At 36.3% G+C, this 21,565-nt stretch overlaps 1 protein-coding gene across 3 annotated transcripts in view; it reads left to right on the forward strand.

Annotated features, from left to right (window-relative positions):
* SPATA6 (spermatogenesis associated 6) overlaps positions 1–21,565 on the forward strand; it is a 145,285-nt gene that overhangs the window by 19,817 nt on the left and 103,903 nt on the right. The window lies entirely within an intron of this gene.

Raw genomic sequence — 21,565 nt, forward strand, 5'->3', positions numbered from 1 at the left:
AGAGGGATCTGAGATCACCAGTTTGGTCTAGTAAATATCTGTGGTTCAAAACATCAACAATAATGGGCATCATCAATGTCACCTGTTCTTCCCCCCTGCACCCCACTGGGATTCCAGCCTTGTAGAAACATGGAACCCAGCACCATGCTGGAATCTGGGCATATGGGGAGAAATAGGGCCAGCTTACTGTCTTATCTTTGTGAATTATACAGTTTAATGATTCTTCTCCAGAGAACTCTTTATGGCCAGTGTCAATACCTTATTTATTTTTTTGTAGTTGTTCTAGTGCTTGATATTCTATCTTTCACTGTGGTGGATTAGGTAGGTGGCAGTTTGGTATTAGTAGGTAAATGTCTTTTTTAAAACTAACATTAAATAAATGTTATTATTTCTTGTACATCTTCAGTAACTGGGAAATTGTGTTGTGTATCTTAGAAAATATGAATTCTGATATCTAAATATCTAAATTTTATCTAATATCTAGTATTATCTCATCTAAATATGAGATAATTACTTCATTCTGAAATTCTTTTGTTCAAAACATAATTCTTTTTTTAATATTTGTGGTTTTTTTAAAGATTGATTTATTTATTTGAGAGAGAGAAAGAGAAGGAGAGTGGGAGAGTGGGAGCGGGGGAAGGGACAGAGGGAGAGAATATTCAAGTAGACTCTTGCTGAGCTCAGGCCCCCATACAGGGCCCAGTCTCACAGACCGTTAGATCAGGAGGACCTGGACCAAAACCAAGAGTTGAATGCTTAACTGACTGAACTACACAGATACCCCTTTTTTTCTATTTGATTTGAAATTTGGGGACTATAAGAAGAGTACTTAGTGGTTATTATGGTGGTTATTATTATTTGGAAACTTTCTTGCCTTGCTTTTCCTGATTTAGTTTTTCTCTTAGGTCTTTTCCCATTTTACTGATTCTACTTTTTGGTATATTTCTCAAACTCCTCTTTCTCTGCTCTGTCTTTAAATATTACTGTTCCACTGGCTTTACTTCTCTGGCCTCTTTTTATGTATTTATTTTCTATTTTTCTCCTTATATTCTGCTCTCCAAAGACTAGGCTTCATGTATTCTCTATCTATCTTCTGAAGACTTACATGTCAGTCCTTATCTTTGATCTCTCTTGTGAGCTGTGGCTCCCCTTTTTCTTTTACTTTTTTTCTCTTAGGTTTACAGTCTTTCATTGTCCACTAACCGTATTAATATGAAAAGTTAAAAACATACTAAGAGTGGTGAGAATGGGACAATGAAGTCCAATATACCTATTGTCCAGCTTCAACAATTTTCAACATATTATCAGTCTTATTACATGTGCACTCTGCCACTTAAAGTACTTGTAGGTATCTTTAAAAGCAAATCTTTACATCATTTTACCACAAGTATTCTAGATACACATACACGCATACCACTATGCTGGTATCATGCAAGAAAATTAATAATTTCTTAATAATATCAAATATGTAGTCATTATGAAGATTTCCCCACTTGTCACCAAAACATCTTTTTACAGTTGGTTTGCTAAAATCAGAATCCAATCAAGGTATAGTTCATACTCTATGTATCAGCATTTACCTCTTGAATCTTTTTCTCTGTATTTGTGCCCCTCACTTTTTTTTTTTTAAGATTTTATTTTTAAGTAATCTGCACAGCCATTGTGGGGCTCAAACCTACAACCCCAACGTCAAGAGTCACACGCTCCACCAGCTGAGCCAGCCAGGCACTCCTTTACAGCTATGAATTTACTAGAAAAACCAAGTCCTTTAGAGTATCCTTTAACTTGGATTTGACTGATTGCTTCCTTAAAGGGCTGTTGAGTTGTTTATTACTGTATTATGTAAACTGATAATTAGATGTAGAGGTTTGATTAGATTCAGGCTTATTTTATTTTTTCGGCAAGAATCCTTCAGAGTTGGGCGCCTGGGTGGCTCAGTGGGTTAAGCCGCTGCCTTCGGCTCAGGTCATGATCTCAGGGTCCTGGGATCGAGTCCCACATCGGGCTCTCTGCTCAGCAGGGAGCCTGCTTCCCCCTCTCTCTCTGCCTGCCTCTCTGTCTACTTGTGATCTCTGTCTGTCAAATAAATAAATAAAATCTTTAAAAAAAAAAAAAAAGAATCCTTCAGAGTTGATGCAGTGTACTTGTAAAATATCAAGTCATATATGAGTCTGATGGTCTTAAGTTTAGTGATGTTAAAATTGATGATTTAGCTCCAGGCAGCACCAGCCTAATTCTTCATTGCAAAGTTCCTCATCAGTCTTTCCTCAAGTAACTTTGAGATCCGTCTTTTAAGTAGGGATTACAAAGTATGATTTTCCTAATATTGTCACTTTCTGGATTTATTAGCTGGAATTCCTCTATAAAAGAAATCTTCTTTATTAGCAATTTGTTTACTCTGAAACAAGAACTCTTAGTTCTTGTAAGAAAGCCAGAGTCATTCTTCTCTTCTTCCCTTACAGTAATAGCTTCAGTGAGGCATAATTTGCATTTCACAAAATTCACCATTGTAATTGTAGTTAAATGATTTCTAGAAAATTTATGCAGTTGTGAACCATCCTCACAATTCAATTTGTGATACTGCCATGACCCGAAAATTTCCTTAATGGTCATCTACCAGCATTCCTTATGCCCACTTCCCATCCCCAACAACCACAGATCGATTTTCTCTCTTTGCCTTTTCTAGAAATTTCATGTGAATAGATTCATATAATATATAGTCTTTTGTGTCTGGCTTCTTTCACTTAAAATAATATTTTTGAGATCTATCCATGTTGTTTTATGTATTAGTACTTCATTCCTCTTTATTGACAAGTTAGTATTCTGTTGTATGAAATATATTTCCCTTTCCAAAACTCCAAAACATTGGAGTGAAATTAAAGATCAGCTTAAAAAAGCAAATGAAATGACACAGCATGTTTATAGATCAGAGTTCATGAAGGCAGTTCTCCTAAAATTTTTTTCTACATTTAACATTATTTCTATTTTATGGACATTTGGATGAACATTGGATTATTTCTAGTTTTTGGCTCTTATGAACAGTATTGTTATGAATATATGGATATAAGCTGGATTGTATACTATGTATATGTTTATTCATTGCCAATTTGGATATCTTTTATTTCTCTTTATTGTCTGATTGCTGTTGCTAGGACTTCTAATACTAAATTGAACAAGAGTGGTGAGAGTGGACATCCTTGCCGTGTTCCTGATCTCAACGGGAAGGCTGTGAGCTTTTTCCCATTGAGGATGATATTTGCTGTGGGTCTTTCATAGTTAGATTTTATGAAGTTCAGGAATGTTCCCTCTATCCCTATACTTTGAAGCGTTTTAATCAGGAATGGATGCTGGATTTTGTCAAATGCTTTTTCTGCATCAATTGAGAGGACCATGTGGTTCTTCTCTCCTCTTATTGATTTGTTCTATCACATTGATTGATTTGCGAATGTTGAACCATCCTTGTAACCCAGGGATGAATCCCACCTGGTCATGGTGGGTAATCTTTTTAACGTGCTGTTGGATCCTGTTTACTAGGATCTTGTTGAGAATCTTAGCATCCATATTTATCAGTGATATTGGTCTGAAATTCTCCTTTTTGGTGTGGTCTTTGCCTGGTTTGGGGATCAGTGTAATGCTGGCTTCATAAAAAGACTCTGGAAGTTTTGCTTCTGCTTCAGTTTTTTTGAAACAGCTTCAGGAGAATAGGTGTTATTTCTTCTTTGAAAGTTTGGTAGAATTCCCCAGGGAATCCATCAGGTCCTGGGCTCTTGTTTTTTGGGAGGTTTTTGATCACTGCTTCAATCTCGTTACTAGATATCCATCTATTCAGGTTGTCAGTTTCTTCCTGGTTTAATTTTGGGAGTTTATAGTTTTCCAGGAATGCATCCATTTCATCTAGGTTGCTTAACTTATTGGCATATAACTGTTGACAATAACTTCTGATGATTGTTTCTACTTCCTTGGTGTTAGTTGTGATCTCTCCCTTTTCATTCATAATTTTATTAATTTGAGCTTTCTCTCTTTTCTTTTGGATTATTGTGGCCACTGGTTTATCGATCTTATTGATTCTTTCAAAAAACCAGCTCCTAGTTTCATTGATACGTTCTATTGTATCTCTAGTTTCTACCTCATTGATCTCTGCTCTAATCTTGATTATTTCCCTCCTTATGTGTGGAGTTGGTTTAATTTGTTATTGATTCTCCAGTTCTTTAAGGTGTAGAGACAACTGGTGTGTTCTGGATTTTTCAATTTTCTTGAGGGAGGCTTGGATGGCTATGTATTTCCCCCTTATGACCACCTTTGCTGTATCCCATAGGTTTTGGACTGAAGTATCTTCATTCTCACTGGTGTCCATGAATTGTTTAATTTCTTCTTGATCTCCTGGTTGATCCAAGCATTCTTAAGCAAGGTAGTCTTTAACTTCCAGGTGTTTGAGTTCCTTCCAAACTTTTCCTTGTGATTGAGCTCCAGTTTCAAAGCATTGTGATCTGAGAATATGCAGGGAATAATCTCAGTCTTTTGGTATCGGTTGAGTCCTGATTTGTGACCCAGTATGTGGTCTATTCTTGAGAAGGTTCCATGTGCACTTGAGAAGAATGAGTATTCTGTTGTTTTAGGGTGGAATGTTCTGTATATATCTATGAGGCCCATCTGGTCCAATGTGTCATTCAATTCTCTTATTTCTTTATAGATTTCCTGCTTGGATGATCTGTCTATTACTGAGAGAGGCATGTTAAGATCTCCTACTATTAATGTATTAATATCAATATGACTTTATCTTGATTAATAGTTTTCTTATGTAATTGGCTGCTCCCATATTGGGGGCATAGATATTTACAATTGTTAGATCATCTTGGTGGATAGTCCATTTAAGAATGAAGCAGTGTCCTTCTGTATCTCTGACTACAGTCTTTAGTTTAAAATCTAATTTATCTGATATGAGAATTGCTACCTCAGCCTTCTTTTGAGGCCCATTGGCATGAAAGATGCTTCTCCATCCCTTCACTTTCAGTCTAGGTTCTTTACATTCCATATACATTTTAGAGTCAGCTTGTCAATTTCCGTATAAGAATTTGGGAGGAAGAATGGTGACTTGGAATAGTGTTGATGCCTTCATAAACTATGAACTCTGTGATGTGAGAACATGGTGTGTTTATTATTTTATTTTTTAGATAATCTTTAATTTCAGCAGTGTTTTGGAGTTTTTAGTACACGGGTCATGCATTTTTTTGGTTATATTTATTTCTAAGTGTGTCATTGTTTTTGATGCTATTGTTAAATTTATTTCTGAGTATGTCATTATTTTTGTTGGTAAAAAATAGAATTACTTTCTCAATTTTATTTTTGAATTCTCATTTACTATTCTGAGGAAATAAAATTGATATTACATATTTATCTTGAACCCTGAATCTGCTAAACTTATTAGTTCAGGTAGGGTTTTTGTTGTTCATGTTGATTTTTTTGTAAGTTAATTTTTATATACAGAATTATATGGTCTGAGAATAAATAAATGTAGTTTTACTTTTTTTTTCTAATCTACACGCCTTTTATTAAAAAAGTTTTTTAAAGATTTTTTCATTTATTTTAGTTGGGGGAGGGACAGGAGGAGGGAGAGAATCTCCAGCAAAGTCCCCACTGAGCACAGAGCCTGATGCGAGGCTTGATCGCAGGATCCCAAGATCATGAGCTGAGACAAAACTAAGAGTCAGATGCTTAACTAACTAGCCACTCAGGCACCCCTAATATGTATGCCTTTAATGTTTTTCTTGCCCTATTGCCTTGGCTTGAGCTTCCAGTACATTGCTGAAAAGAAGTGGTGAAAGCAAACATTCTTGCTTTGTTTCTGATGTGAGGGAAAAACATTATTTCTATTAAATTTGATGTTAGCTGTAGTTTTTATAGTAGATTTTTAAAAAACTCTCATTAGAAGATCTGTTATTGATAAAAGATGAAGATATCTGTTCCTAACTGGTTGAGAGCTTTTATTATACATGAGTATTGAGTTTTGTTATATGCTTTTCTATGTGTTTTTCATGTGTTTTCCCTTTTATTCTATTAATGTGGTTCATTACGTTATGGATTTTCAATGGTATACCAATCTTTCACTCTTGGGAAAAATCCTAATTGGTTATGGTATATAATCCTTTTTATATTTTTCTGGATTCGGTTTTCTTTTTTTTTTTTTTAAGATTTTAATTAATTATTTGACAGAGATATAGAGAACACCAGTAGGCAGAGAGGCAGGCAGAGGGAGAGGGAGAAGCAGGTCCTCCGCTGAGCAGAGAGCCCAACACAGGGCTTGATCCAGGACCCTGAGATCATGACATGAGCCGAAGGCAGAGGCTTAATCCACTGAGCCACCCAGGCACCCCTGGATTCAGTTTTCTAATATTTGTTAATGATTTGTTTAAAAAGTTTTATTTAAATTCAATTTAGTTAACATAGTGTATTGTTAGATTCAGGGATAGATTTTAGTGATTCAGTGGTTGCATATAACACCCAGAGCTCATTATATCAGGTGCCCTCCTTAATGCCCATCACCCAATTATCCCATCTGCCTACCCATCAATTATACAGTTTTTAAGTAGTTTCCACTCCCAGAATAGAGCCCAGTGCAGGGCTTGAACTCACAACCCTAAGATCAAGACCTGAGGTGAGATCAAGTGTTGGATGCTTAACCTACTGAGCCACAGAGGTGTCTGTTATTAATTTTTATATCTATGAGAAACTTGATCTGTAGTTTTGTAATTTTTCTGTCTTGCTCTGTTATCAAGGTAATACTAGTCTCATAAAATGAATTGAGAAATGTATCCTTTATTTCCTGGAAGAGTTTGTATAGGAGTGATAATTATTTTTTTTTAATATTTTCTTTCTTTTTTTGAGAGAGAGAGTGAGCAGGAGGGAGAGGAGAGGGAGAGAGAATCTGAAACAGGCTGCGCAGGGCTTGATGCAGGGCTTGATGTCATGACTGCGAGATCATGACCTGAGCTGAAGCCAAGAGTCGGCCATTTAACCAACTGAGCCACCCAGTTGCCCCAGATTGATATTATTTTATCTTTAAGTATTTATTAGAATTCACCTGGACCTGGGCTCTTTTGGAGAAGGGGGGTTAAATTACTACATCAGTTCTTTCTTATGTATCTATTTCTTCTTGAGTTAACTCTGATATTTGTGTCTTTCCAGAAATTTGTCTAAGATGTCTACTTTGTTTGCTTAAAGTTGTTCATACTTTACTCTTACATTTTTTATTTTTGGAGGATTAGTAGTGATGATGTTTCTTAATTTATTCCTCCCTTTGATAATTTGCATTTTCTTCTTGGACGGCTTAGCCTACAGGCTTATCAATTTTGTTGATAATTTTGAAGAACCACTTTTTAATTTCATGATATTTCTCTGTATTCCTATTTTCAATTTTACTGATTTTTATTTTAATCTTTACTATTCTTTCTTCTACTTCCTTGGTGCATGCTTTGCTCTTCTGAGTTTCTTAAAATAGAAGTTTAGATAGTTGATTTTAGATATTTTTGCTTTTCTAATATAAGCATTTAAAGCTAAAATTTCTTTCGACACTGATTTTGCTGCACTTATTAAATTTTGATGTTATTTTTTGTTTCCATTAATTTTGAGATAGTGTCTAATTTGTGTGTATTTGATTTCTTCTTTGATGTTTGAGTTATTTTGAAATGTTCTTTCATTTCCAAATATTTTCATATTTTTTACATTTCTTTACGATGTTGATTTCAAACTTAATTCTAGTGTGGTACTAGAACAAACTTTATAGGATTTCAGTTCTTCTAAATTTACTGAAATTTATTTATAGCATATCCCAAGGTTTCTATCTGTGATAGTATTCCATTTGCCCTTGAAAAAATGTGTATTTTGCTGATGTTGGTTGAGATATTCTATATCAATCAATTTCTATAGGTCAAGTTGTTTGATAATATTTAAGCCTTTGTATTTTTGCTGATTTTATCTCTTGAGGGATAAGGGAAGCCTGATTATTTTACCAATTACTGAGAGGGAGCATTTGAATATGCAGCTCTAATTACTGAATTTTCTGTTTCTCCTTTCATTTTTTTTTTCAGTTTTTTGCTTCATCTAATGTTCTGGTTATTGATTTCTCACTCCTCCGTTCCAAATCCAGCCTTTTTGGCTGCTCTGTGGAAATTGATCTGGTTCCTTTAAAAAAAAACGTTTTTCCCCCTCAGCTGGCACTGAAGCTTCACGCAGTAGAGGGCCCTGGAGTAACACTCCAGAGGGAAATGTTTTCGCTTCCAGGTGCTGGTATGCTGGCTTTTTCCAACAGCAGGTTCCTGTGGCGCTTGAGCCTTCCTTGGTGCTCAGGTATTGCAGTACAGGGTGACCGACAGCAGTGTCCTCTAGCTTTCCCCATTGGTAGTGTGGTTTCAATTGTGTATTGTTTGTAGTTTTGTACTGAAGTGCCTCTGGTGAAACACCTCTCTGAATAAGCTCCCTGGTTATTGATTTCTGGCTATGTGGTTGGTTTCTGGCAAGTTCCTTAGGAGACTTCCAGAAAAGTGAACAACTTTTCTTTCAGTGAGCAAAGATTGTACTCTCTTGAACAAGTTCTTGATCTCAGCACTGGAGAGGAGAGCTTGGGGAGAACTCCCTTGGGTGCTCTGGGTCCCAGGAGTAATGGGATCTTAGACCTCAGAGCTGCTATTCCGATATTCTTTTACGTTCTCTTACAGCTAGGCATTCCCTCATTACTTTAACTGCCATTATAGTTAATAGTTCTTGATATTAAATTTTCCTTATGTAGTCTCTCCTGATTGGACCTGTATTGATATATTTGTGCTGAAGCCCTGTTTTAATTATTTATATATTTATAATTGTTGTGTCTTCCTGAATCTTCACCTCATTTATGGTAGTAAAATTCCTGGTAGCAAAATTACAGCACCTTCAGGGCCTCACATCTTCCATATTCTGAAGAATAAGAGGCCTGTGATCCATGATTTTCATCAAGTTTTGAGATTTATTCTAATTATAGTTGGGTGAGGAAATACAATATGCTCTTCACTTAGCTTATACATGTTTTTCTTTGGTTCAAGTGGTGCATGTGTCTCCTTTCTAAAAACCACATAGGCCTCTGACTGAAGGGGAAAGAAGGCGAAAGCTGTGGAGAATTCTCATAGTTGTCCCTACAGTGAGCCTCCATAGCCCCAAGCCTTTAAACTTAAACACAGAGTGATGGTAGAAATAGCTCCTTTAAATAAAATATAAAATTGAGCCCAAAGAAGTAAAGTGGACTTTAGGTCAATGGAAGCAAAGAGAAGAATTTCAGGTAAGGAAACACTGAAATCATTGTGGACTCCTCCAGAGTTCCCACCTACCAGTAGTAGTCTACTATTGGGATCGTGAGTCACATGTATCATTTTCCATTGTGTAACATACAAAACGAATGCGTACTTGTTGGTCTAAAATCCAGTATCTGTTAATTGAGATTATGTTATTTAGAAGCAAATTGAACATGCTTAAGGAGATTCAACAACCTCCTTAACTGGACAGTCTGACAAATGGTCAGATCCTTGAATAATTTCAGTTAAGATGCTTAGAAAAGTCCTTGGCACAAAGTAAACACTAAAAATGTCTCTTGTTTATTATTACTGGTGGTATGTTGTTATTATTACTAGTGTTTTTACTGGGGAATTTAACAGTTACATTTCACATCATATCTGCACCCCTAAGGAAACCCCAGAAGTCCAGAATCACTTAAAGTCTAGGGAAACATATGATATATAAAATGATATTAAGTGCCAATGATATTAAAAGCCATAATAAATCAGTTTTATATTAATAGAGAAGGCATTCTCTCTAGGGAAACTATTTTAGTCCTGGAATCTACCAGAATAAACTTGGTGATAGCTGAAACCACACCCTGGGAACCATTTTTAGGCAAGAAACAGAATGAAAAGTTTTCTACTTCATAGACTTCTTTATTGAAATGGTATATTTTCATCCTTTCTCAGTGAAGGTTTATAGATTCTCTTACACACACACAGAATATATGAACGAAAAAGCTCTCCCTACAGACATCCATGTTGCTTCCTCCCTCACTTCTTTCTAGTCATTGCTGAAATTTATCATCATAATAAGAGGCCTTTTCTCACCAGAGTATCTAAAATAGCACCTGTTGGTCAATATCTCAATCTCTACCTATCCCATTATCTTTAGAGTTATTATATCTTACATCCAAGATACTTTTAAGTAAAAGAGTATGCTTTTAATAGTTCCCTGAAGATAACAGGTATAAAAAGGATACTGTCCAGGGCAAATAGGAATGAATGGTCCTCCTATCTTTCTTTGTAGCACTGATACATTATTTACGTTTTTCTTTCAATAGAATGACAGTTTCATAAGAGCAGAGATTTTTCCTATTTTGTTTACTGCCGTATCGCTAATGCATATAGCAATACCTGGCACATACTAGCTCCTCAGTAGAGAGTTAACTAAAATATCATAATGCATCATAAACCTGTCTGTTATTGCTGTTTTTATGACTGTTGGGCCTGTCCTGGGGAGACATGGCAGCTGTTGGTAGTGTTATAATCCTTGGGTTAGGAAATCTACTTTGTAATTAAAAATTTATAATTAATAGCTTCTCTGGCCTCATTCCCTTTAACACTTGATACAGAGAAAATGTGATTTTTATTTATATTGTAGTGGATTAGGAGGTATCTATATTGCTTTCTCTTGCCTGTAGGGAAAAATTGCAGTTTCAGTGGAGCTCCTGCTTTTTAAGCTTATGGGAATTAGCGCTCACCTGGTGTCTGGAGTATTAAAATGCTTTCAGGTGAAGATTTGAAGGCTGAGAATATATCCTCCAATGTCTATGAATGCGAGTATCCCTGCCTCAATCCTCAGGGAGGGCTTGTAGGACCCAGGATTCACATTTTAAATGCACAGTGATAAATACATGGCAACCAGTTCATCTTTGTAGTTAGGGCAGGTAAACAGGCATCCAAAGGATGTGACGAGAGCAGTTGTTCTTGCTGGTGCAGAGGGCTCTCGGTGTTCTGGCACTCTCAAGGTATTTACTGTGCTTTTGATTTGCTGTATGTGAGTAGGATTTCTGGAGTATCACAGTGTATCTACTCTGTAACTCACACTTTATAAAAGGTACATGTGAAAATGAGGATTTTTATAGAGGAATGAGGAAAATTGTCATTATTTAGTTACAAGAAAAAGGGCAACTATAAAATGATTAATTATGCTATATGTTCCCATAGATGTGATTACATCAACTTGCTATGTGGTTTCTAGCAGCATTAGTCAGCTTCCTTTAATAATTTAAGGTCTTTCTTCCCGAAGTACTTTTGCCAAAATATAATTTCTAAGTATAAAGGAATAGAGAATTGTTCATAGAAACTAATAGTTTTTCTCAGTAGAAGTTTATCTAGGTTCTTATGATAATATATAAATCAAGCCCAAGCAGTTACTTTTCAGGCAATTTCTTTACAGCTGGACACTTGCAATCACAGGGGTACCTGTCTGGTTTAGTTCATCACTTCACTTTGCATGGCCATTGTTCGTTGAGCGGGTGGTAGATTTGCAAGGTAGATAGTATATTGACACAAATCTTATATTTGTTTTCTATTTAAACCCTTTGTTTTTCAACTTTATGTTCCTACTGAGACCATATTTACTTCTGAGACCATCGATACCTTTACCAAACCTATTGGAATTACAAGCGAATTATATTTGGAAATAGATTTTGGTAATAGGTGCATTTATTTTTCTTTCTTCGCTGGAAATGATTCACAGAAATAATAACTGGCAATACTAAATACCCATGTAATATTTTCATGAATGTTTTCTTGGCCATTTTCTGCTTGCATATTTGGCCCCTTTCAGAATGGTTCTGGCTAGAGTGGGGTACTTTTGTTTTACTTTGGTCCTATCCCTTATGGAAGTATTGCCTTCCCTGGCTTAATTCTTAACCTTTTTCCTTTTCTTTATGAAATGTTTTTCTTTTAATTTTTTATTTTTTAAAATATTGTATTTACTCTAGAGAGAGTGAGCAAGAGAGAGAGCATGAGCAGGGGAGGGGCAGAAGGAGAGGGAGAAGCAGGATCTCCACTGAGCAGAGGGAGCCCAACATGGGTCTTGATCCCAGGACCCTGAGATCATGACCTGAGGCAAAGGCAGATGCTTAACGGACTGAACCACTCACGTGCCCCTGATTTTTTTTTTAAGTTTTATTATTTATTTGAAAAGAAGTATCACCTTTTTTTTTTCTTTCAAATTCACAAATACTGAATTTGCACTGTCAAAGCAAGGCAGGTTCTTTGAAATGGAAGGAGTAGCCATATTATGCACATGGAGATAGAACTTTTCTCCCAGAGAACTACAAAGCAATTGATTTTATTATTCTGTAGTACTTGCTGTCAGACCGGATGTATGCATACATATACACATACACACATACACATTCATATATAAATACATGCATATATGTAGCTATTAATGCCTTACCTTTTCAAATTTGGTTTTTACTTATATTGAAATCATTTTAGTTAGTTATATAATTATGTTTCTTTTCTTTATATCAGAGTTATATGTAGTCTACAGAGCTTCTTACAAAAACAGCTGTCCTGTAACATCCCTCTCTGCCACCATTTCCCATTGCCCAGGGACTAGGTTTAATTTTTTAAAATTTGTTTACATTCTTTGTACTCACCCATGTATCTCTGACATGCTTATATTACATTTGAAACATTTTCATTTTTTCAGTTTTAGACATTATTTGTACTTTCCCTTATGGAAAATGAGGATTTAACTATTTCTCATACGTTCTCTGTTTGTCCGGAAACATATACCTGTCCTTTCTCTGTCTTTTTCTCCTCTTAGTACTGTTGTACCACAATTTTGGTTTACATATGACCATGTAAAAAGTATTTTTAGCTGAACGATGTGGTGAATATATTATGGTAACTTTTCTTGGCAAGAATTCTGTTTTCACATGAATTAATATTTTCTCTGCTTAATTTTGTAGTTTCTTTTTTTTTCTTTCAGTTTTTGCCTAACTTAACCCAGTTCTCCCTCAGGTATTTAAATAATTTTCTCAAAGTTTAATGTTATTTCACTTATAAGTCATTTTTTTGCCTAGATGCCCAAAGTGTTTTATATTTATCTTTAAAGTCTAATAGTTTTGAATATGTCCTGAAGTTGTTTTTGTATGACTTGGATTCTTCAGTAGTATGTGTGCTTTCTCATTTGTAGCTTCTAATCTTTTTTCATTCTTGCAAAGTTTCCTGAACTATACTGCTTAGTATTTGTTTTTTTCCTTTGCCTTAGTGTTCTTCATCAGGGTCTGCTGTTACAGTATGTTGGATTTTTTTGTTTAATATTTGTTATTTTCTCTCATTTAGAAATCTTTTTTTCTCTTTGATTTAAAAAAAATCTCCTTTTTATTTCTTTTAAGGCTTTTCTGTTTTTCATTTGCCTTTGTTTTAGTTTATTCTTCATTTCTGAAATGACTTCCCCTATTTCTACTTCCTTTCTGAGTTATACCCTCTCACTTTTTTGATTTATGTAGCTCTTCAATATCTTGTATAACTTTTTAAATTTTTAAATAGTAGATTATAGTTGTGATCTCTTTTACAAACATCTTTTAGCTGCCTTTATTGTAGGAAATTTTTTCTTTTGCTCACTATTATTTTTTTTACACAAGAACCAGGTATATATTTGACTTTTATCCTTTGCTTATTCTTTTTTTTTTAATCATTTTTTAAAATTTATTTTCAGCATAACAGTATTCATTGTTTTTGTACCACACCCAGTGCTCCATACAGTCCGTGCCCTCTCTAATACCCACCACCTGGTTCCCCCAACCTCCCACCCCCCAACTCTTCAAACCCTTCAGATTGTTTTTCAGAGTCCATAGTCTCTCATTGTTCACCTCCCAATTTCCCCCAACTGCCTTCTCCTAACTCCCCATGTCCTCCATGCTATTTGTTATGCTCCACAAATAAGTGAAACCGTATGATAATTGACTTATTCTTAATTGAGTTTAGTTTTTTCCTGAATGTTTTTTTTTTTAAGATTTTATTTATTTATTTGACAGACAGAGATCACAAGTAGGCAGAGAGGCAGGCAGAGAAAGAGGAAGGGAAGCAGGCTCCCTGCTGAGCAGAGAGCTCAATGCAATGCGGGGCTTGATCTCAGGACCTTTGGATCATGACCTGAGCCAAAGGCAGAGGCTTTAACCCACTGAGCCACCCAGGCGCCCCTTCCTGAGAAGGAAGCACTATTGAGGATAACTTTTTAACCTCGCTGAGCTCCCTTCTATAGTGTTCAATGAATATGATAGTTTGCTTTTGTGGATTTTTTCTGCCTTTGCTCCACTGCCCCCCCACCACCACCCAGCCCTCCCCCGGTTTTTCTTTTTCTATTTTTTTTTTAAATTTCTTTTCAGCATAACAGTATTCATTGTTTTTGCACCACACCCAGTGTTCCATGCAATACATGCCCTCCTTAATACCCACCACCTGGCTCCCCCAAGCTCCCACCCTCCGCCCCTTCAAAACCCTCAGATTGTTTTTCAGAGTCCATAGTCTCTCATGGTTCTCCTCCCCTTCCAATTTCCCTCAATTCCCATCTCCTCTCCATCTCCCCATGTCCTCCATGTTATTTGTTATGCTCCACAAATAAGTGAAACCATTTGATAATTGACTCTCTCTGCTTGACTTATTTCACTCAGCATAATCTCTTCCAGTCCCGTCCATGTTGCTACAAAAGTTGGGTATTCATCCTTTCTGATGGAGGCATAATACTCCATAGTGTATATGGACCACATCTTCCTTATCCATTCATCCATTGAAGGGCATCTTGGTTCTTTCCACAGTTTGGCGACCGTGGCCATTGCTGCTATAAACATTGGGGTACAGATGGCCCTTCTTTTCACTACATCTGTATCTTTGGGATAAATACCCAGTAGTGCAATTGCAAGGTCATAGGGTAGCTCTATTTTTAATTTCTTGAGGAATCTCCACACTGTTCTCCAAAGTGGCTGCCCCAACTTGCATTCCCACCAATAGTGTAAGAGGGTTCCCCTTTCTCCACATCCTCTCCAACACACGTTGTTTCCTGTCTTGCTAATTTTGGCCATTCTAACTGGTGTAAGGTGGTATCTCAATGTGATTTTAATTTGAATCTCCCTGATGGCTACTGATGATGAACATTTTTTCATGTGTCTGATAGCCATTTGTATGTCTTCATTGGAGAAGTGTCTGTTCATATCTTCTGCCCATTTTTTGATATGATTATCTGTTTTGTGTGTGTTGCATTTGAAAAGTTCTTTATAGATCCTGGATATCAACCTTTTGTCTGTACTGTCATTTGCAAATATCTTCTCCTATTCTGTGGGTTGCCTCTTTGTTTTGTTGACTGTTTCCTTTGCTGTGGAGAAGCTTTTGATCTTGATGAAGTCCCAAAAGTTCATTTTCGCTTTTGTTTCCTTTGCCTTTGGAGACATATCTTAAAAGAAGTTGCTGTGGCTGATATCGAAGAGGTTACTGCCTATGTTCTCCACTAGCATTCTGCTGGATTCCTGTCTCACGTTGAGGTCTTTTATCCATTTTGAGTTTATCTTTGTGTACAGTGTAAGAGAATTGTCGAGTTTCATTCTTCTACATATAGCTGCCAGTTTTCCCAGCACCATTTATTGAAGAGACTGTCTTTTTTCCACTCTATATTTTTTCCTGCTTTGTCAAAGATTATTTGACCATAGAGTTGATGGCCCATATCTGGGCTCTCTTCTCTGTTCCACTGGTCTATGTGTCTGTTTTTATGCCAGTACCATGCTGTCTTGGTGATCACAGCTTTGTAGTAAAGCTTGAAATCAGGTAACGTGATGCCGCCAGTTTTATTTTTGTTTTTCAACATTTCCTTAGTGATTCGGGGTCTCTTCTGATTCCATACAAATTTTAGGATTATTTGCTCCAGCTCTTTGAAAAATACCAGTGGAATTTTGATCGGAATGGCATTAAAAGTATAGATTGCTCTAGGCAGTAGAGACGTTTTAACAATGTTTATTCTTCCAATCTAAGAGCATGGAATGGTCTTCCATATTTTTGTGTCTTCTTTGATTTCTTTCATGAGTGTTCTGTAGTTCCTCGAGTACAGATCCTTTACCTTTTTGGTTAGGTTTATTCCCAGGTATCTTATGGTTCTTGGTGCTATAGTAAATGGAATCGATTCTCTAATGTCCCTTTCTGTATTTTCATTGTTAGTGTATAAGAAAGCCACTGATTTCTGTACATTGACTTTGTATCCTGCCACGTTACTGAATTGCTGTATGAGTTCTAGTAGTTTGGGGGTGGATTCTTTTGGGTTTTCCATATAAAGAATCATATCATCTGCGAAGAGAGAGAGTTTGACTTCTTCATTGCCAATCTGGATACCTGTGTTGTTGTAACTAATCCACTCATCTTTACTGCTGTAAAGTCATATTTTATTACATGACTCTACTCCAATTTATTTATTCTGTTCTTTGTGGACATTGATGGGCATTTAGGTTACTAGTTTTTGCTATTTTTTTTAAAGATTTTATTTATTTATTTGACAGAGAGAGAGATCACAAGTAGGCAGAGAGGCAGGCAGAGAGAGAGGGGGAAGCAGGCTCCCCACCAAGCAGAGAGCCCGAGGCAGGGCTCGATCCCAGGACGCTGAGATCATGACCCAAGCGGAAGGCAGAGGCTTAACCCACTGAGCCACCCAGGTGCCCTGCTATTTTGAATAATGTTGCTCTGAGCACTCCTGATTACATGACTTGGTGCTCATGAGTACGCATTCCTATTTAGTACAAAGGAAGTAAAATTGTTGTGTCTTAGGGTTAACATGAGCAGACAATGCCAAACAGTTTCAGTGTTGTTCTACCAGTATACACTCTGCCATGGATGAAAGTAGTTCTCCATGTCCTTCCCAACTCCTGGCATTGCTGGACCATTTCATTTTAGTTATTATGATGGGTGAATAATGGTTTTATTTGGCATTTCCCTGAAGACAAATCAGGTGGACGAATTCTTCATTTATTTATCAATTTTTCTGGGCACCTTTTTATAATATGTGTGAAATGTTTGTCTTTTGTTCATTTCTTTTTTTTTTTTTTAAAGATTTTTTATTTATTTATTTGACAGAGAGAGATCACAAGCAGGCAGAGAGGCAGGCAGAGAGAGAGGAGGAAGCAGGCTCTCCGCCGAGCAGAGAGCCCGATGCGGGGCTCGTTCCCAGGACCCTGAGATCATGACCTGAGCCGAAGGCAGCGGCTTAACCCGCTGAGCCACCCAGGCGCCCCATGTCTTTTGTTCATTTCTGTATCAGGTTTTCTTATTAATTTGTAGGAATGTTCTATATTTTCTAGTTACAAATCCTCTGTTAGTTACCTGTGATGCAATATCTTCTACTCTGTGGCTTGCATTTTTTATCTATTAGTTGTTCTTGTTCTTTTGATGAACAAATTACTTTTAATATAGCCTAATTTAATAATGTAGTTTGACTTATTAATTTTTTCTTTATGCTTAGTGCTTTTTTTTTTTTTTTGGTCATGTTTAAGAATTCTTTCCCTACCCTAAGTTATGAAGATGCTCTTCTATCTTCTGTCTTCTAACCAAAAACCTTATACCTTTACTTTTTACATTTAGATTTACACTTTACCTGGGTTTCATTTTTATCTATGGTTTGAAGTAGGGATAAAATTTCATTTTTATTTTATATATATGTGTCTAAAATGCTATTTGGTGAAAAAACTTTTCTTATTCTCATCACTCTATAATGTTACTTTGTCATAAATTAAGTGCCTCCATATATGTAAATTTTTTTCTAGTCTCTGCCCTGTTTCATGGGTCTGTTTGTCCATTCTTGCATATATACTATGCTTTCTTAATTACTGTAGTTTCAGTTTTGATATCTGGTAGTTTGAGTCCTCTAGGTTTATAATTTTTGAAAATTGTCTTAGCTATTTTTTTGTGTTGTATCTAATGTACTAATTTTAACCCTGTGTACTCATCAGTGATTAGTGACATCTGTGTATATCAGTAATCACCATTCACCAAGACTTAGTGTTTCCATTGCCCAAAAAGGTTTCTGTGTGCCTCTACCAGTCAGTGCTCCCCTCAAGATGATCACTATTCTGACTTTTATCAACATTGATTATTTCTGTCTATTCTTGACCTTCATATAAATTAAATCATAAAATATATATTTCTTTGATATGGCTCATATCTGTGAGAATCATCTGTGTTGTTTGTCTCAGTAAACCAATTCTTTTTTATTGCCCTTTGGTATTCCACTGTATGACTATACTATAATTTATTCATTTTTCTATTGATCAGGATTATTTTTAGTCTTGGATTATGATGAATAAAGCTACTATGGGTATTTTTATAAATATTTTGGTAACCATATATACTCATTCTTTTGGTGTAGTCTTAGGAGTAGAATTTTTGGGTCATAGATTAGGTATATAATTAGTTAATAATGCTTTACAGTTTCCTAAAAATAACTATAACTATTCCTAGTTGTTTGGTGTGTTGGACATTGTATGTGAAAAATTGTAGAAAAAATTGGGGGCATGGCATCATGCTATCTTTCTCCAGATAAGTTTTCTTTGCTTTTATTTGCCTGTTCTAGGCCGTGAGTAGCACTGGCAATCCTTGATCATGTCAGTCTGATGTCACTAATTAAGGTCATTTGAAGCCAGGTTTCAGTCCTTGTCAAAACCAGGTTATTTCCAGTTCATCTTTGTTCCTGGGCCCTTTCAGGACCTTAAGTATGGAAAATTTATGAAAATCTCTCCTTGTTGGTAAGCTCTACAGTCATATTTTGCTTCTAGGTCTGCAAGACCACCAAAATCTCAGCTGAATTTATCAGTTCTTCATGTGGTATTAGCAGATGCCCTTAGAGAGAAAACAACTCCAATATCTGGTTCATCCTCCTGGATTTTTCTTCTTCTCCAGGATTTTGGCACTGTAATTCTTCACAGCCTTATTTGCTTCTCTGTGCTTTCAAGCAGATTTTTAAAAATAGTTTGACCAGATTTTTTAAAAATCTTCTTAGTAGGATGATTGGTCTGCTTTGTATTAATTGCCATTATCAGAAGCAGAAATCTGTTCCCCATTAATATCCTTTCTACCCTCATCCTGTCTCTGTGTACTCTCCCATTCCTTTTTTCCTCCATTATGTCTGTTTATTCTAAGTGTATATTATTTGGCTGATACTGTATGGTTAATTTTTAGAGCTTTCTGTAATCATATTTTTTTGAAAGATTTTATTTATTTATTTGATAGTGAGATAGAGAGCACAAGCAGGCAGAATGGCAGGCAGAGGAAGAGGGAGAAGACTTTTTCCCCCTGAGCAGGGAGCCTGAGGTGGGACTCGATCCCAGGACCCTGGGATCATGACTTGAGCCGAAGGCAGACACTTAATGACTGAGCCACCCAGGTGCCCCTATAATCCATATTTTAATTTGATATACACATATTCATATTCCTACATGTTAGTTTTGTGGATGTACTTAGAATCATGTTTCAGGGTCTAAGATAAATCTCTTTGAATTTTAATTTTAATTGTACTTTGGGACAAGTGGCATTTTTACATTATTCATTCTTCCCATTTAGATATGCAATGTTTATTGACTTATTTAAATTTGTTTTCCTTCTGTCTATTACTAAGGTTTTGGGGGGATATATATGTGTGCACACAGGCACCTGTGTATGTATGTGTATGTGTGTGTACTTACCATATAGATCTTATGTTTATTTCTGACTGTTATCTATTCTGTGGCTTTTGGGAATAAAGCTCTTTACCCAATTTTCTTTTCTTTTTTTCCTTCCTTTTGTGTGTGTGCGTGTGTGTGTGTGTATGTGTGTGTGTCTGATATACAGGGAGGTGACCAAAAAATATTTATCTCATTTCCAATCATTTTGCTGAACTTTCATATTGAGTCTGATGTATTTTGTTCTACTTAAAATATTTATTCATGATTCATTTAAATATCTTTTAAAAATATTGTTAATTTGTATTGAAATTTGAGCACATGGCCTATAATACTACTGCTTAGAATTTACTGATATTTTTTCCCTGGGCATCTAGGATAGAGATCAAATAAAAACATGGCATGGCTGCTAAAAAAAGGCATGTTCTCTCTGTGTTGGCTACAACATTTGAAACTTTCTGTATCTTATTTTACCTTATATATTTCATTAAGCCAGATATTACATCGAGGCTGACATATAGGAGATTCTACATGAAGGGTCATAGCTACCGCTTGCCTTCCTGGCTTTTATTCTAGCTGAGTTTGGTGTTGCTGATTGACCCTCTTGACCTTCAGATTGGTACCAGCATAAGTTGCTTCTCAGTGGTACCTTTTAGTCTTTTTACTTCTTGGAGAATTTCTTGTCTAATTTCTCTTATAGGATACTCCAAGCATTTAAACTTCAACATTCTTAAGATGAACAGATGACTCTACTTCCTACATTGCCAACCAAAATTGAGGTTATAGTAGTGATCCACCTTCCTTGTCCTAAGTCACCTACATTATTAGTCATTTTTATCTTATTTCTCCTTGTATTATAGTTTTTCTGCTCAGTGTTTTTCTATCTACTTGTCCCCTTACCTGTCTCCTTATGCCATCTCTAGTGTCTTGGTCATTAAATTCTTTTTTAAAACAGATTTATTTATTTGAGAGAAAGAGAGCACGTGCATACGAGCAGGGCTGGGGGGAGACAGAGAGTGAGAGAAACTCAAGCCGACTCCATACTGATCGCAGAGCCCAAAGCAGTGCTCAGTCTCACAACCCTGAGATCACAACCTGAGTCAAAACCAAAAGTCAACGCTTAACTAACTGTGCCACCAAGCACCCCTCAGTCATTAGATATTTTTAACTCCTCCTGTATCTTCAACTTCTCTCTTTTTGTGAACCCTCACCCCATATAAACATGCTGTATATTCCCATCTTAAAAAAATATATTTCCCTGCCTTCATACTCATCCCCATCTAGCTACTGTCCTATTCTTTATTTTACTCCTTGTTCAAAATACAGTTTCCTCATCTAACATTTGTATTGTAAGTCTCACTTTCTAGTTCCAGTAGGCTGTTAAGGAAAACAGTACAGACTTTGAAGACCATTAGAGCCAAGATAAAATCTCAGCTCAGGAATTTAGGATTTTCGGAAACCTTAACCTTTAGGCTCTGTGTCTTTTTTTTTTTTTTTTTTCTTAAAGATTCCATTCATTTATTTGACAGACAAAGATCACAGGTAGGCAGAGAGGCAGGCAGAGAGAGGAAGGGAAGCAGACTCCCTGCTGAGCAGAGAGCCCGATGTGGGGCCCGATCCCAGGACCCTGGGATCATGACCCGAGCCGAAGACAGAGGCTTTAACCCACTGAGCCACCCAGGCGCCCCTAGGCTCTGTGTCTTATCTGAAGTGGGGGAGCACTGACTTCTTAAGGTTGTTTTGAGGATTAGTATGAAGCTCATAGGAGCTTTACACTAATGGCAAACAAGATATTCTCTAGATGGTAGTAAATACTACTGTTATTTTGAC

This window comes from Lutra lutra, chromosome 4, assembly GCF_902655055.1.
Source record: "Lutra lutra chromosome 4, mLutLut1.2, whole genome shotgun sequence".
Taxonomy (NCBI): Eukaryota; Metazoa; Chordata; class Mammalia; order Carnivora; family Mustelidae; genus Lutra; species Lutra lutra.